Raw genomic sequence first — 13,237 nt, 5'->3', positions numbered from 1 at the left:
ATTTTAGTCTAATTTCTAATGTATAAATGCATTTCCTCTTAATCACACATTTGCCCATTGATATCTGTAATGTTGGCCCTCATTACTGGCTCTAGAAAGTGATGCCACAATATGTTTTGCAGCTGTTCAAACTCAAGGGTTTGAGACAGAAACTATGTCAAATAAAATTTTGCCAAAATCTTCTGAGGCTGTTCAGTTTTTCATGTCTTCGATTTGATCCTATTCCATCTGTCATAAGTCAGCACTAAGAAAGAAAATCCTTTTTGCTGCTTTATTCAGAAGTTTCTCCTCATGTTTTGAAGTCCTCGTGCTCCTGATCCCAGTGACTCATCGTGGCCATTAACAAACAGGAATTAATTGTGTGTGGGAATGCTATTGAAAGTGAGCTCCTTTGTAGGGACAGAGAGTGTCCATTGTTCAGCACTGAATGTTAAAGGAACACTCCACCGTTTTTTGAAATAGGGCTTATTCACCTTCTTTCCTACATTTAGATAGGTGGGCAAATGCATTTTTGTCTCAGTGCATGCATTGTTTTAGTTTGACAGGGTCGGCGCTAGCTTAGCTTAGCACAATGAATGGAATCCTTTGTTGCCAGCTAGCATGTCCTGAGTAAAAGTGATATAAACATTTTTAAAAACCCACCTAATTACTTCTTGTGGCCTACGTATTCACAACAAGTACAAATAGTGATGCAGATTAACACTAGGCGATTTCCTAGGCAGATATTGACTTATATATTAAGGACTATATTAGGGGGAAGCACAGGCGAAGCACTGCTACTTGGGCGTGATATCTCTGCGCCCAAGTAGCAGTGCTTCACCTGTGCTTCCCCCTAATATAGTCCCAAGTCAATATCTGCATAGGAAATCGTCTAGTGTTAATCTGCATCACTATTTGTACTTGTTGTGAATACGCAGGCCACAAGAAGTAATTAGGTGGGTTTTTAAATTTTTTTTTATATCACTTTTACTCAGGACATGCTAGCTGGCAACAAAGGATTCCATTCATTGTGCTAAGCTAAGCTAGCGCCGACCCTGTCGAACTAAAACAATGCATGCACTGAGACAAAAATGCATTTGCCCACCTATCTAAATGTAGGAAAGAAGGTGAATAAGCCCTATTTCAAAAAACGGTGGAGTGTTCCTTTAAAGAGAAAGAAGAGCACAAACATTTGAGGCCTAAGATAAACTCTGTACGATTGAAAAGATAGTTTTCCCCCCTCCATAATTACTTACTAACAACAGACCTTGAGATCCCATTCAGAAAGATGAAAATGAAATGTGATCTGATCTGATTTGTGTGAAAGCCCATTTCAACCACATAAGAAAATGAATCATGCTTTAAAAAAAAAAAAAAATCATAATTATGACAAGTCTAAATCTAGTCCCAGACTAAAATGCATGTTTGAGCTGTTTTAACTGAAAGCAACTTGCACTGATATATCTTAAAATACACTCACCTAAAGGATTATTAGGAACACCATACTAATACTGTGTTTGACCCCCTTTCGCCTTCAGAACTGCCTTAATTCTACGTGGCATTGATTCAACAAGGTGCTGAAAACATTCTTTAGAAATGTTGGCCCATATTGATAGGATAGCATCTTGCAGTTGATGGAGATTTGTGGGATGCACATCCAGGGCACGAAGCTGCATTTGCCCACCTATCTAAATGTAGGAAAGAAGGTGAATAAGCCCTATTTCAAAAAACGGTGGAGTGTTCCTTTAAAGAGAAAGAAGAGCACAAACATTTGAGGCCTAAGATAAACTCTGAACGATTGAAAAGATAGTTTTCCCCCCTCCATAATTACTTACTAACAACAGACCTTGAGATCCCATTCAGAAAGATGAAAATGAAATGTGATCTGATCTGATTTGTGTGAAAGCCCATTTCAACCACATAAGAAAATGAATCATGCTTTAAAAAAAAAAAAAAATCATAATTATGACAAGTCTAAATCTAGTCCCAGACTAAAATGCATGTTTGAGCTGTTTTAACTGAAAGCAACTTGCACTGATATATCTTAAAATACACTCACCTAAAGGATTATTAGGAACACCATACTAATACTGTGTTTGACCCCCTTTCGCCTTCAGAACTGCCTTAATTCTACGTGGCATTGATTCAACAAGGTGCTGAAAACATTCTTTAGAAATGTTGGCCCATATTGATAGGATAGCATCTTGCAGTTGATGGAGATTTGTGGGATGCACATCCAGGGCACGAAGCTCCCGTTCCACCACATCCCAAAGATGCTCTATTGGGTTGAGATCTGGTGACTGGGGGGGGGGGGGGGTCATTTTAGTACAGTGAACTCATTGTCATGTTCAAGAAACCAATTTGAAATGATTCGAGCTTTGTGACATGGTGCGTTATCCTGCTGGAAGTAGACATCAGAGGATAGGTACATGGTGGTCATAAAGGGATGGACATGGTCAGAAACAATGCTCAGGTAGGCCGTGGCATTTAAATGATGCCCAATTGGCACTAAGGGGCCTAAAGTGTGCCAAGAAAACATCCCCCACACCATTACACCACCACCACCAGCCTGCACAGTGGTAACAAGTATGTCAATTTTCACAAATTCCCATGATCGATCGTCATTTAAATTAACGATAAATTAATCGATTAATCGTTAGCCTTAATACTGCGATATGCGTCTACTGCAGTGGCTATGGCCAACAGCATGACAGGGTCTGCAGAATCCGGCTCAAAACGCTATGTTCCTCACCAAATCAATGAGAATGGTTTTAAATATAAATAAAGGGCTAGTTGGATTGTAAAATGTTTCGATGTGATTCATAATTAAATAAATTATTTATTTAATAATCAAATATAACCAACGCCGCCTCATATGCGCTTAGAACGCGCTCTTCCTGGAACAACTGCACGTGCTGAATGAATCTGCTACCGTTAAACTGGAGCACTTTCCTAGCACGTTATTTATCTAAAAGAAACGCATCCTATATGAGATTAATCAGATATATTCAAAATAAACATAATATTACAAATTATATCTGCACAAAATGACGCAAATTCATGCACAAGTGAACTTGAACTAAGTTACGTTACGTGCCATTCATTCAGTACTCATGTTGTGGACGCGCTCTTCCTGGAGCAACGCGACACGGCAACTAAACCCAAATAATTCACAATGTTTTATTACAATATTGTTCTCTTTATAATGTTATGTAATATTACGGTCTCAATAGTCATTATTAGTCGTGAACTGCCTTTTGAGCTGCGCGCGCTGAAGCTAACGCTTTACTACAGAGTTAATTCTTAACCAATGCATGCATCCAATATGAGATAAATCAGATATAGATAGGCATACACAAAATAAACAGTATTACAACTTATATTTGCACAAAACAAAAGGCTGCGAATGCACACGCAAACTTATAGTCATGATGAAGGTGTAAAATGGTCCCAAACATAACTCCGGCGCGCTCGCTTTACACGTTTCGGGGTTGAGCAGTGCGCACGCGCATGAAGACCTGCTTAATCGATGATCGATAAGTTGTATCGATTAAATGTATTATCGACAATTAATCGATCGTCGATTAATCGTTGACATCCCTAGTAACAAGGCATGATGGATCCATGTTCTCATTCTGTTTACCCCAATTCTGACTCTACCATCTGAATGTCTCAACAGAAATCGAGACTCATCAGACCAGGCAACATTTTTCCAGTCTTCAACTGTCCAATTTTGGTGAGCTCGTGCAAATTGTAGCCTCTTTTTCCTATTTGTAGTGGAGATGAGTGGTACCCGGTGGGGTCTTCTGCTGTTGTAGCCCATCCGCCTCAAGGTTGTGCGTGTTGTGGCTTCACAAATGCTTTGCTGCATACCTCGGTTGTAACGAGTGGTTATTTCAGTCAAAGTTGCTCTTCTATCAGCTTGAATCAGTCGGCCCATTCTCCTCTGACCTCTAGCATCAACAAGGCATTTTCGCCCACAGGACTGCCGCATACTGGGTGTTTTTCCCTTTTCACACCATTCTTTGTAAACCCTAGAAATGGTTGTGCATGAAAATCCCAGTAACTGAGCAGATTGTGAAATACTCAGACCGGCCGTCTGGCACCAACAACCATGCCACGCTCAAAATTGCTTAAATCATTCATTAAATGCTTTCCCATTCTGACATTCAGTTTGGAGTCCAGGAGATTGTCTTGACCAGGACCACACCCCTAAATGCATTGAAGCAACTGCCATGTGATTGGTTGATTAGATAATTGCATTAATGAGAAATTGAACAGGTGTTCCTAATAATCCTTTAGGTGAGTGTATGTCAGAGCCATTGTTTTGTCTCAAGATGCACACCAGTAATGTTTTTTTTTCTAAGGCACATTTATAAAAGCTACTTAAATGTCCTAATTGAACTAACCCTGGCTTAATCTAAGCACTGTCTGCGAAACCAGGCCAGTATCTCATAATTATGACTTAGTATGTCATAATTTCATTTTTTTATCTCATAATTTCAACCTTTCATCTCATAATTTCAATTTTATATATCAAATGAAGATTTACCAAAGCTTTTTCTTCTTCTTCATATATATATATATTTTTACAATGACAGTCATGTTTTCGTGTTTCCTCCCAACCTGAGCACTTTTGTGTTCCACTTTTTGTTAACTTTGAAGTGCTGATTCTTTCATCTCGGTCTGTGTTCTCGATTGTCAGTCGTGTGTGATTATGGGTCAGTGCTGGGCTGTTTGATTTCTTCCCCGTCTGTTTTCTCTCTCAGTTGCTAAGGAACTGAGATGTGGCATAAGTTGCTGTCATGCTTCTGAGTTTCAGCACCTATTAGCGATCGAAGTAATTTCAGTAATCTGCAGTGTTTTAATAGTTTAATAAGCACACCATGGGGAGCAGCAAACCAAATCGTCTAATTAGCATTCCATAAAGACCCAAGTCAGGACAGCGTAAAAGCATGATAAATGACTTGCAGCTCGCTTTGAGAAACGCTGCAGCTCGCGAAGATCACAGCAGTAGATCTCATTACTTACTGTATTACATGTCAAAACATTCATTAATGACAGATTAATCCTTCACGCCACTGGCATGCCAACAAGAAAAAGCACATCAAATCCATTAACATAAGTGCATCTGTGTATTATTTGTGCTCCAAAGCAAACTAAAACCACAAACTTCAAATGTTTACATGGAACAGTTTGAAGGTTAAAAATATGTAGTTTAAATACTTTGGAAGTTCTGAGTGGTTTTGAGATTTGATAGAGTCAAGCCAATATAATTACATAGAAAAAACATTAAAAATATACACTGCTTGTTGTCTTTTTTGATTTCCATTTTTACATTCACCTAAAGCACTGTTCTCTGGATTCCGAAGGCAAAGGGATTATGAGTAATTCAACTGATGTTGGAGCTTTGTGTGTGTGTGTGTGTGTGTGTGTGTTTCTTTTCTTGTGCGATTAGAAGTCACACACCGCTGTCCTCTTTTCAGCATGTGTGCATGTGTGATTTTTCATCTCTCTGAGGGGGACAGAGAGAGACAGTGGTCTGTGTTCAGATGAAAAGGCCCCAGCGCTTTTCCTTTGGGCCCCTCTCTCTCTTTTGGACTCGAGGAGCCCTGATGTCACATTTCAGAGACTTATTTCAATGCCATGTTGTGTTGTGAAGGGACGGAGTGAGCTTTATGAATGGCTTTCATCACACCCCAGGGATGCTCATCAACACACTGTTCCTGGAGAATAAAACTTCACGGGACTCACTAGTGTATATAGAGAGCAGGAATGGTGCTATTTGTCCAGTGTTTACTGGTTTTATGTTTGTGCATTGGTTGGAAAAAGTGCACAAACCATTCATCTTATTAAGGAGAAAAGTGCTATTCCTTTCTAAGCAATCAGACTTTATGATTCTTGCCTTGTGGATGTTGAAACTTGTGAAAAATCCCATAGACCACAACACCCTATAGCAATCACCATAGTAACCACTTAGAAATGCCTTAGCAACCACCAAAACACCCCAGTGAACACACAGCAACCTAGTAACCACATATCAATCACCAATACACCCTAGGGTCCACCTAGCAACTCCATAAAAAGCACCCTGGCAACCATTTAGTAGTGCCTTAGCATCGGCCAAAACACCTTAGTAATGACAAAGCTCCCTAGTGACCACATAGCAACACCCTAGCAACCTACTAAAGCATCCTGGTAGTCAGCTTGTGATGCCTTAACAACCACTAAAGCATTTCAGTAAACACACAGCAACCACAAAGCACCCTAGTGACCACATAGCAACGCCTTAGCAACCACCAAAGCACCCTAGTAAACACACAGCAACCACAAATCACCATCAAGCACCTCAATACTAGGTGACAACCACCTAGTAATGCCTTAGCAACCACAAAGCACCCTAGTAACCACCTATAAACGCCCTAGCAACCACAAAAACACCCTGATAACCACCAAGTAATGCCTTCGCAAATACAACCTAGTAACCACAAAGCACCCTAGTAACCACCTAGCAACCACCCTGGTAACCACCTAGCAATATTCAGAAACCACAAAATACACCCTCACTTAGCAACCACCTAGAAATGTCGTAGCAACCACAAAACCCACCCTGCTAACCAACTGGAAATGCAACAGTTGTACATGGGCAAACTCCATTTTAAATCTAGTAGTAGGCTATGGCATTTTTTAAGTTTTTTTTTTTTATGGTTGTAAAATGCAAAACTGAGAAGTCTGTTCATTATATGTAGATATTGAACCCCCCGCAGATAAATAAGCCAGGGGGATTTGCATTCGAAAGCCCCCTGTAGTGATCTGCATTGATTTGCAGCGCGTGGCAGGGTGCCAGGAATATAGCTAGAGCAGCACAGTTGGTTGTCGATATGGGTGATATCAGAGCCACATCCAACCGTGGACAAATCATCTGTTTGATCCAGCCAGTGCAACTGCACAGAGAAACGCAATAACCCAACCAAGGCTGAAGGTCGGTCAGGGGATCTCTGGATAATCCGTAATTCGTTTGTAATTATAAAACGAAAATACCGTTTTTCTGTTTTTTGTTTCAAAACGAAAAACCAAATAACCGTTTTTGGTGTCAGAATCAAAAAACGAAAAACCAATTAAAAACGGACCGTTTTTCGTTTTTGGCGATCATTTTATCGTTATTCCTTTTTGAACAAAGAATGAAGAGAGTCTTTGAACTTCAGTCAATTCGTTTTTCGTTTATAAACCAAAAATGGAAGTCACCCCTTTATTCGTTTTTTAAAAAAAACGAATAAATGACTTCAAAATTCGTTTTCCACATGTGGGCGGCCTGACACGCCCCCTTCCGCCGATTGGTCAAGCAAGTCTGAGCATGTGACGTCATCAGTTGTCGCTCAGGTCTGTTCAACAAAATAATAGTCCTCTACTATGGCTACAGATTCTTAAACTGTACAGGGCAGGTCCTATTGGGCTTTCTTCTGTGCAACTTTACACGTTTCACAGACATCTTTACATCAGAAATATTAATTATTAGTCTGCCACCAGCCTGTTTTATTTAGCTGTGCGCAGTTAAATCTGTGTGGTGAAGCTGCGCTTGACAGCGCCGAGCGGGACTGTTCAGTAAGCAGTCAGAACTTTTCTTTTAGACGCTCCGTTTTAACACGGGATGATGATTGCAAATACTGTAATGCCAATCGGCTGAGGCAAATGTTTTTGAGACATAATTTTTTTATTTTTTTTTATTTTTTATGGTATAATTATGTAATCTGCTTATTGTGAGCCTAAATGAGTAAATTGGTATTCAATCATTATCAGGCTGACTTGCCACCAACTAGGCCTACTGGTGTTTTTTTATATATTGAAAGTAGTGTTTCATGTTGTCACTTCACATTTAATAGCCTCTTAGAATGAAATTGCTATGCAAATTCACAGTGCCTCCTTTGAGCTGCATTAGACAGTGTGTAATGTACATCTAAATGCAGGGTCAGAAAAGCCTAAAGCCTCTTACGTTGTTGATTTATATTTCAAACAACAATTCGACATTTGCTCGCAATGTTTTTCTTACAAAAAACCTCATCATTCTGCAGGACAATTGTCTATTACAGTATGCAACACAGATAGAAGGGTGTCAATAAATCTGTGGTGATATACAAGACACTTTAAGAAAAGTTTATTTATTATTATAAACTGGGTCAGCATAATTACAGTTAGTACCATGGGAAGTAGGGGTGATGAGCGTGACCCCTGGCGTGGAGCCCATGAAGAAATATGGTTGGGGATAAAAGTTCACACAAACAAAACCAAAAAACTGGTGTTTTGCCTATAGGCATACACATATTACGTGTGTTTGTTTTTATTTATGCTGTATTATAAAATACCCATATTATAACAAATAAATCAAATATATTTGGAAATTGCCCTTTAAAACGAAGGCTCAGTTTGTGGTTCACAATTATTTGATTAAAAACAACAAAAACAATAAAACAAAGACAAAGTCACTTATATTAAACACTTTTTTATTTATGTTTTTGTTAACAGAAGTTATCTTGCGCCTTTAATTGCCTCCGCTATCGACCTGTCAATCATCTGTCTCATTCTCGCGGGTCGCGGCTATGATTACAGCTTCAGTAAAAATGTATTTCACCATCATCGGTAGGCCTACCCACCCTCAGCCGATTGGCATTACAGTATTCGCAATCACCATCCCGTGGCAACACGGAGCGCCTAAAATAAAAGTTCTGACTGCTGACTGAACATTGGTCAGTGAGCCTCTCCCACTAGTCTGGTGGCAGACTAATAATTAATATTTCTGATGTAAAGATTTCTGTGAAACGTGCAAAGTTGCACAGAAGAAAGCCCGGACCTGCCCTGTACAGTTTAAGAATCTGTAGCCTATTATTTTGTTGAACCGACCTGAGCGACAACTGATGACGTCACATGCTCAGACTTGCTTGACCAATCGGCGGAAGGGGGCGTGTCAGGCCGCCCACATGTGGAAAACGAATTTTGAAGTAATTTATTCGTTTTTTGAAAAAAACGAAAAAACGAATAAAGGGGTGACTTCCGTTTTTGGTTTATAAACGAAAAACGAATTGACTGAAGTTCAAAGACTCTCTTCATTCTTTGTTCAAAAAGGAATAACGATAAAATGATCGCCAAAAACGAAAAACGGTCCGTTTTTAATTGGTTTTTCGTTTTTTGATTCTGACACCAAAAACGGTTATTTGGTTTTTCGTTTTGAAACAAAAAACAGAAAAACGGTATTTTCGTTTTATAATTACAAACGAATTACGGATTATCCAGAGATCCCCTGACCAAGGTCCGGGTATCGTTCGTTCATTTGTTTTTGCTCTCACATACGAAAAAGAAAAAACGAGAAAACAGCTCCTTTTTCCGTTTTTTCGTTTTTTTAGAAAAACGAAAAAACGAAATTATGACTTGATTTTTGGTTTTCCCGTCCTTGCACGGAAATCAGAAAAACAACTTGATATTGGTCCGTGTACGTTTTGATAGTTTGTTTTCCAATTTGAAATGAAATAAGCAGAAACGAGAAAACGGCCCCTTTATTCGTTTTTTCGTTTTTTTAAAAAAAAACGAAAAAACGAGATTTCGGCGTGAGTTTTCGTTTTTTAGTTCACAGGCAAAAAACGAATAAATGACTTCAAAATTCGTTTTCCACATGTGGGCGGCCTGACACGCCCCCTTCCGCCTATTGGTCAAGCAAATCTGAGCATGTGACGTCATCAGTTGTCGCTCCGGTCAGGTCTGCTCAACAAAATAATAGTCAAGTCAAGTCAAGTCAAGTTTATTTGTATAGCGCTTTTCACAATACAGATTTTATCAAAGCAGCTTCACAGTTTACTCATTTAGTATTAGTATTACATTTAAATAATACAACAAAGTTTGTTTCAAGAGGAATTTATTGATTGATAAAATTAAATTAAATATCCCCAAAATATCCCCAGTCCTCTACTATGGCTACAGATTCTTAAACTGTACAGGGCAGGTCCTACTGGGCTTTCTTCTGTGCAACTTTACACGTTTCACAGAAATATTTACATCAGAAATATGAATTATTAGTCTGCCACCAGCCCGTTTTATGTAGCTGTGCGGAGTTAAATCTGCTGACAGCGCCGAGCGGGAGACGCTCACTGACCAATGTTCAGTCAGCAGTCAGAACTTTTCTTTTAGACGCTCCGTTTTGCCACGGGATGGTGATTGCAAATACTGTAATGCCAATCGGCTGAGGGTGGGTACCAATGATGGTGAAATACATTTTTACTGAAGCTGTAATCATAGCCGCGACCCGCGAGAATGAGACAGATGATTGACAGGACGATAGCGGAGGCAATTAAAGGCGCAAGATAACTTCTGTTAACAAAAACATAAATAAAAAAAAAGTTTAATATAAGTGACTTTGTCTTTGTTTTATTGTTTTTGTTGGTTTTAATCAAATCATTGTGAACCACAAACTGAGCCTTTATTTAAGCCTATACTGAGCCTATATTAAATTTTTTTGTTATAATATGGGTATTTTATAATACAGCATAAATAAAAACAAACACACGTAATATGTATGCCTATAGGCAAAACACCACAGTTTTTTGGTTTTGTTTGTGTGAACTTTTATCCCCAACCATATTTCTTCATGGGCTCCACGCCAGGGGTCACGCTCAGCACCCCTACTTCCCATGGTAGCCTACTAACTGTAATTATGCTGACCCAGTTTATATGTAAAATCTTTGGTATATGTAATATCTAAAAACACTTTACAGTGTGATGGAAATAAACTTTTCTTAAAGCGTATTGTATATCACCACAGATTTATTGACACCCTTGACCCTTCTATCTGTGTTGTATACTGAAATAGACAATTGTCCTGCAGAATGATGAGGTTTTTTGTAATAACACAATTATACCATAAAAAAAAAAAAAAAAAAAAATATATATATATATATATATATACAGTGCTTAATTTGTAAAGTGGGAGGTCCCGGAGCGCAGAGGGGGTGTGGATCCGGCCACTCAAAACGGGGGTTGGAGGTAAGAGAACAAAAAAAAACAAAAAAATTTAAATAAAAAATACACTGCCTACGTAGCTTCTCTGCAGGGACAGCGCCAGAGAATTGTTAACGCATGTGCTGAGTGGGTGCTAGATCATTGACGGGGAGCTGCGCAAAACTTGGCCACTAAATATTTAATATTCAGTTATGTTAATGATCACAATTACAGTTTTAATTTGATTAAATTGAACAAGCGCAACATTCAGCATTCAATCAAATAGGCCTATTCTAAAAGATGTAGGCTATTATTAATAATAATGTTATTTCAACACAATATCTCGTTATTTCGAAATAATATGTGTGCGTGCATCCGGTGACGCGTGTATTGATTTTTATTAATAAACAAGTGTTTTCTCTAAAAGTGTCGACTCGGCTGCAAAGATGAAGTTGACGATCGCCATCTCCGTGTGAACGCGCTTATAGAGAGAAATGCACATAAATAAGCCTAATGGATTACATAATCAGAAAGTAGCCTTTTTCTTTTTTCGTTTTGAATTATTTCGTTTAAAGACATTTCAAGCTTTGTGTATTTGATGTATTTGTCATGTCTGTGTGAGGCATACGCTGAGTTTCGTTAAGTTAGGATCGCGCGGGCGCCTCCGTTATATTTGTTTCATAGGCCTATTCATTAAATACAGGCAATTGGTTGATGAAAAATTGATTAAAATTAAGATACAATTTATACAAAACGAAATTAACTTTAAAGAAAGGCTTTCTACAAAACAACTTCAACTTCAACGGTCAAAATCATGTCTGACCCGCTCCATGTCTCATATTGCGCATCCTATCTTACTCGGTCGTGCTGTTCACTTTTCATAAATCAACATATGGAAGAAAAAATAAAAATAACATTATAATATTTTAACAAATATGAAACTAAATGCGCTTTTTTAATGGCTACAATAGTACGCCTACATACTCTCTATTTGTACAAATTTCTGCACATTCATTTAATTCTGAATTTTGCAAACACAAGTTGAAAGGCATTTGTTCAAATCAAGTTCACGGATAATTGTGCGTGCATTTATTAATCATTATGATACTAAAATCCTAACAAATAGGCTATGCTATGTACAAAAAATCAGATGAGCCCATAATATGAACGCATTTACACGTTAAGCATTTTCCTCCCATAGAAAAACATTATCGCTTAATGTGGCTTAATGCAGATTAGAATGTCCCCTTATTATGTCGAAATAACAAGATATTATGTCGATACTAGGCTACTGTGTCCACCGTGGTCTCCTTTTTGATCAGCGGGAACGATTTTTGCTTTTTTGGGATCTGACTGTCCAGCGTATTTGAAAAAGTTAAGCAAACTTTCCTGTCTTTTTGACATTTTTCCCCTGAGTGAAACGATCGAGGCTAACAGCAATCTCAACTCGTACAACAAGCGCGCAAGTCATGTGTCACAAACATTGAACACTACACAAACAGGAAAATTATTATAATTTTTTTTCATTTAGGCAATTAATTTTAGTGACACAGGAGGTGCCGGATCCAATAAAAAAGGTTCCGGATCCAATGTCGGAGGTGACGGAACATGTTCCGGCGTGTTCCGGCTCAAATTAAGCCCTATATACCCTATTTATTTAATTAAGCCCTATATACACCCAAAATGTCAAGGGTGTCAAGGGTGTCATATATATATATATATGACACCCTTGACACCCTTGACATATATGTGTGTGTGTGTGTGTATGTATATATGTGTAAAGGCAGGATCACCTACTGGTGGAACCTAAACGGAAGTCCAGTCCTGGCTGTATAATCAAACAATAAAAACGAGAAACAATGCATGCCATCAAGAACATTTATTGATTCCACAGGAACTTGATCCAGTTTCCCCCATTTTTACTAATAACTACTTGTTAATTAACTACTTTCCGTTTGGGTTTCACCAGTAGGTGATCCTGCCTTTACACATATACATATACATATACATATACATATACATATACATATACATATACACACACACACACACACACATATATATATATATATATATATATATATATATATATATATATATATATATATATATATATATATATATATATATATCATGGTATAATTATGTAATCTGCTTATTGTGAGCCTAAATGAGTAAATTGGTATTCAATCATTATCAGGCTGACTTGCCACCAACTACTGGTGTTTTTTTATATATTGAAAGTAGTGTTTCATGTTGTCACTTCACATTTAATAGC

Source organism: Leuciscus leuciscus (assembly GCF_965113295.1).
Source record: "Leuciscus leuciscus genome assembly, chromosome: 4".
Lineage (NCBI taxonomy): Eukaryota > Metazoa > Chordata > Actinopteri > Cypriniformes > Leuciscidae > Leuciscus > Leuciscus leuciscus.
The sequence above is the reverse complement of the archived record's forward strand: the minus strand, read 5'-3'. Positions refer to the sequence as shown.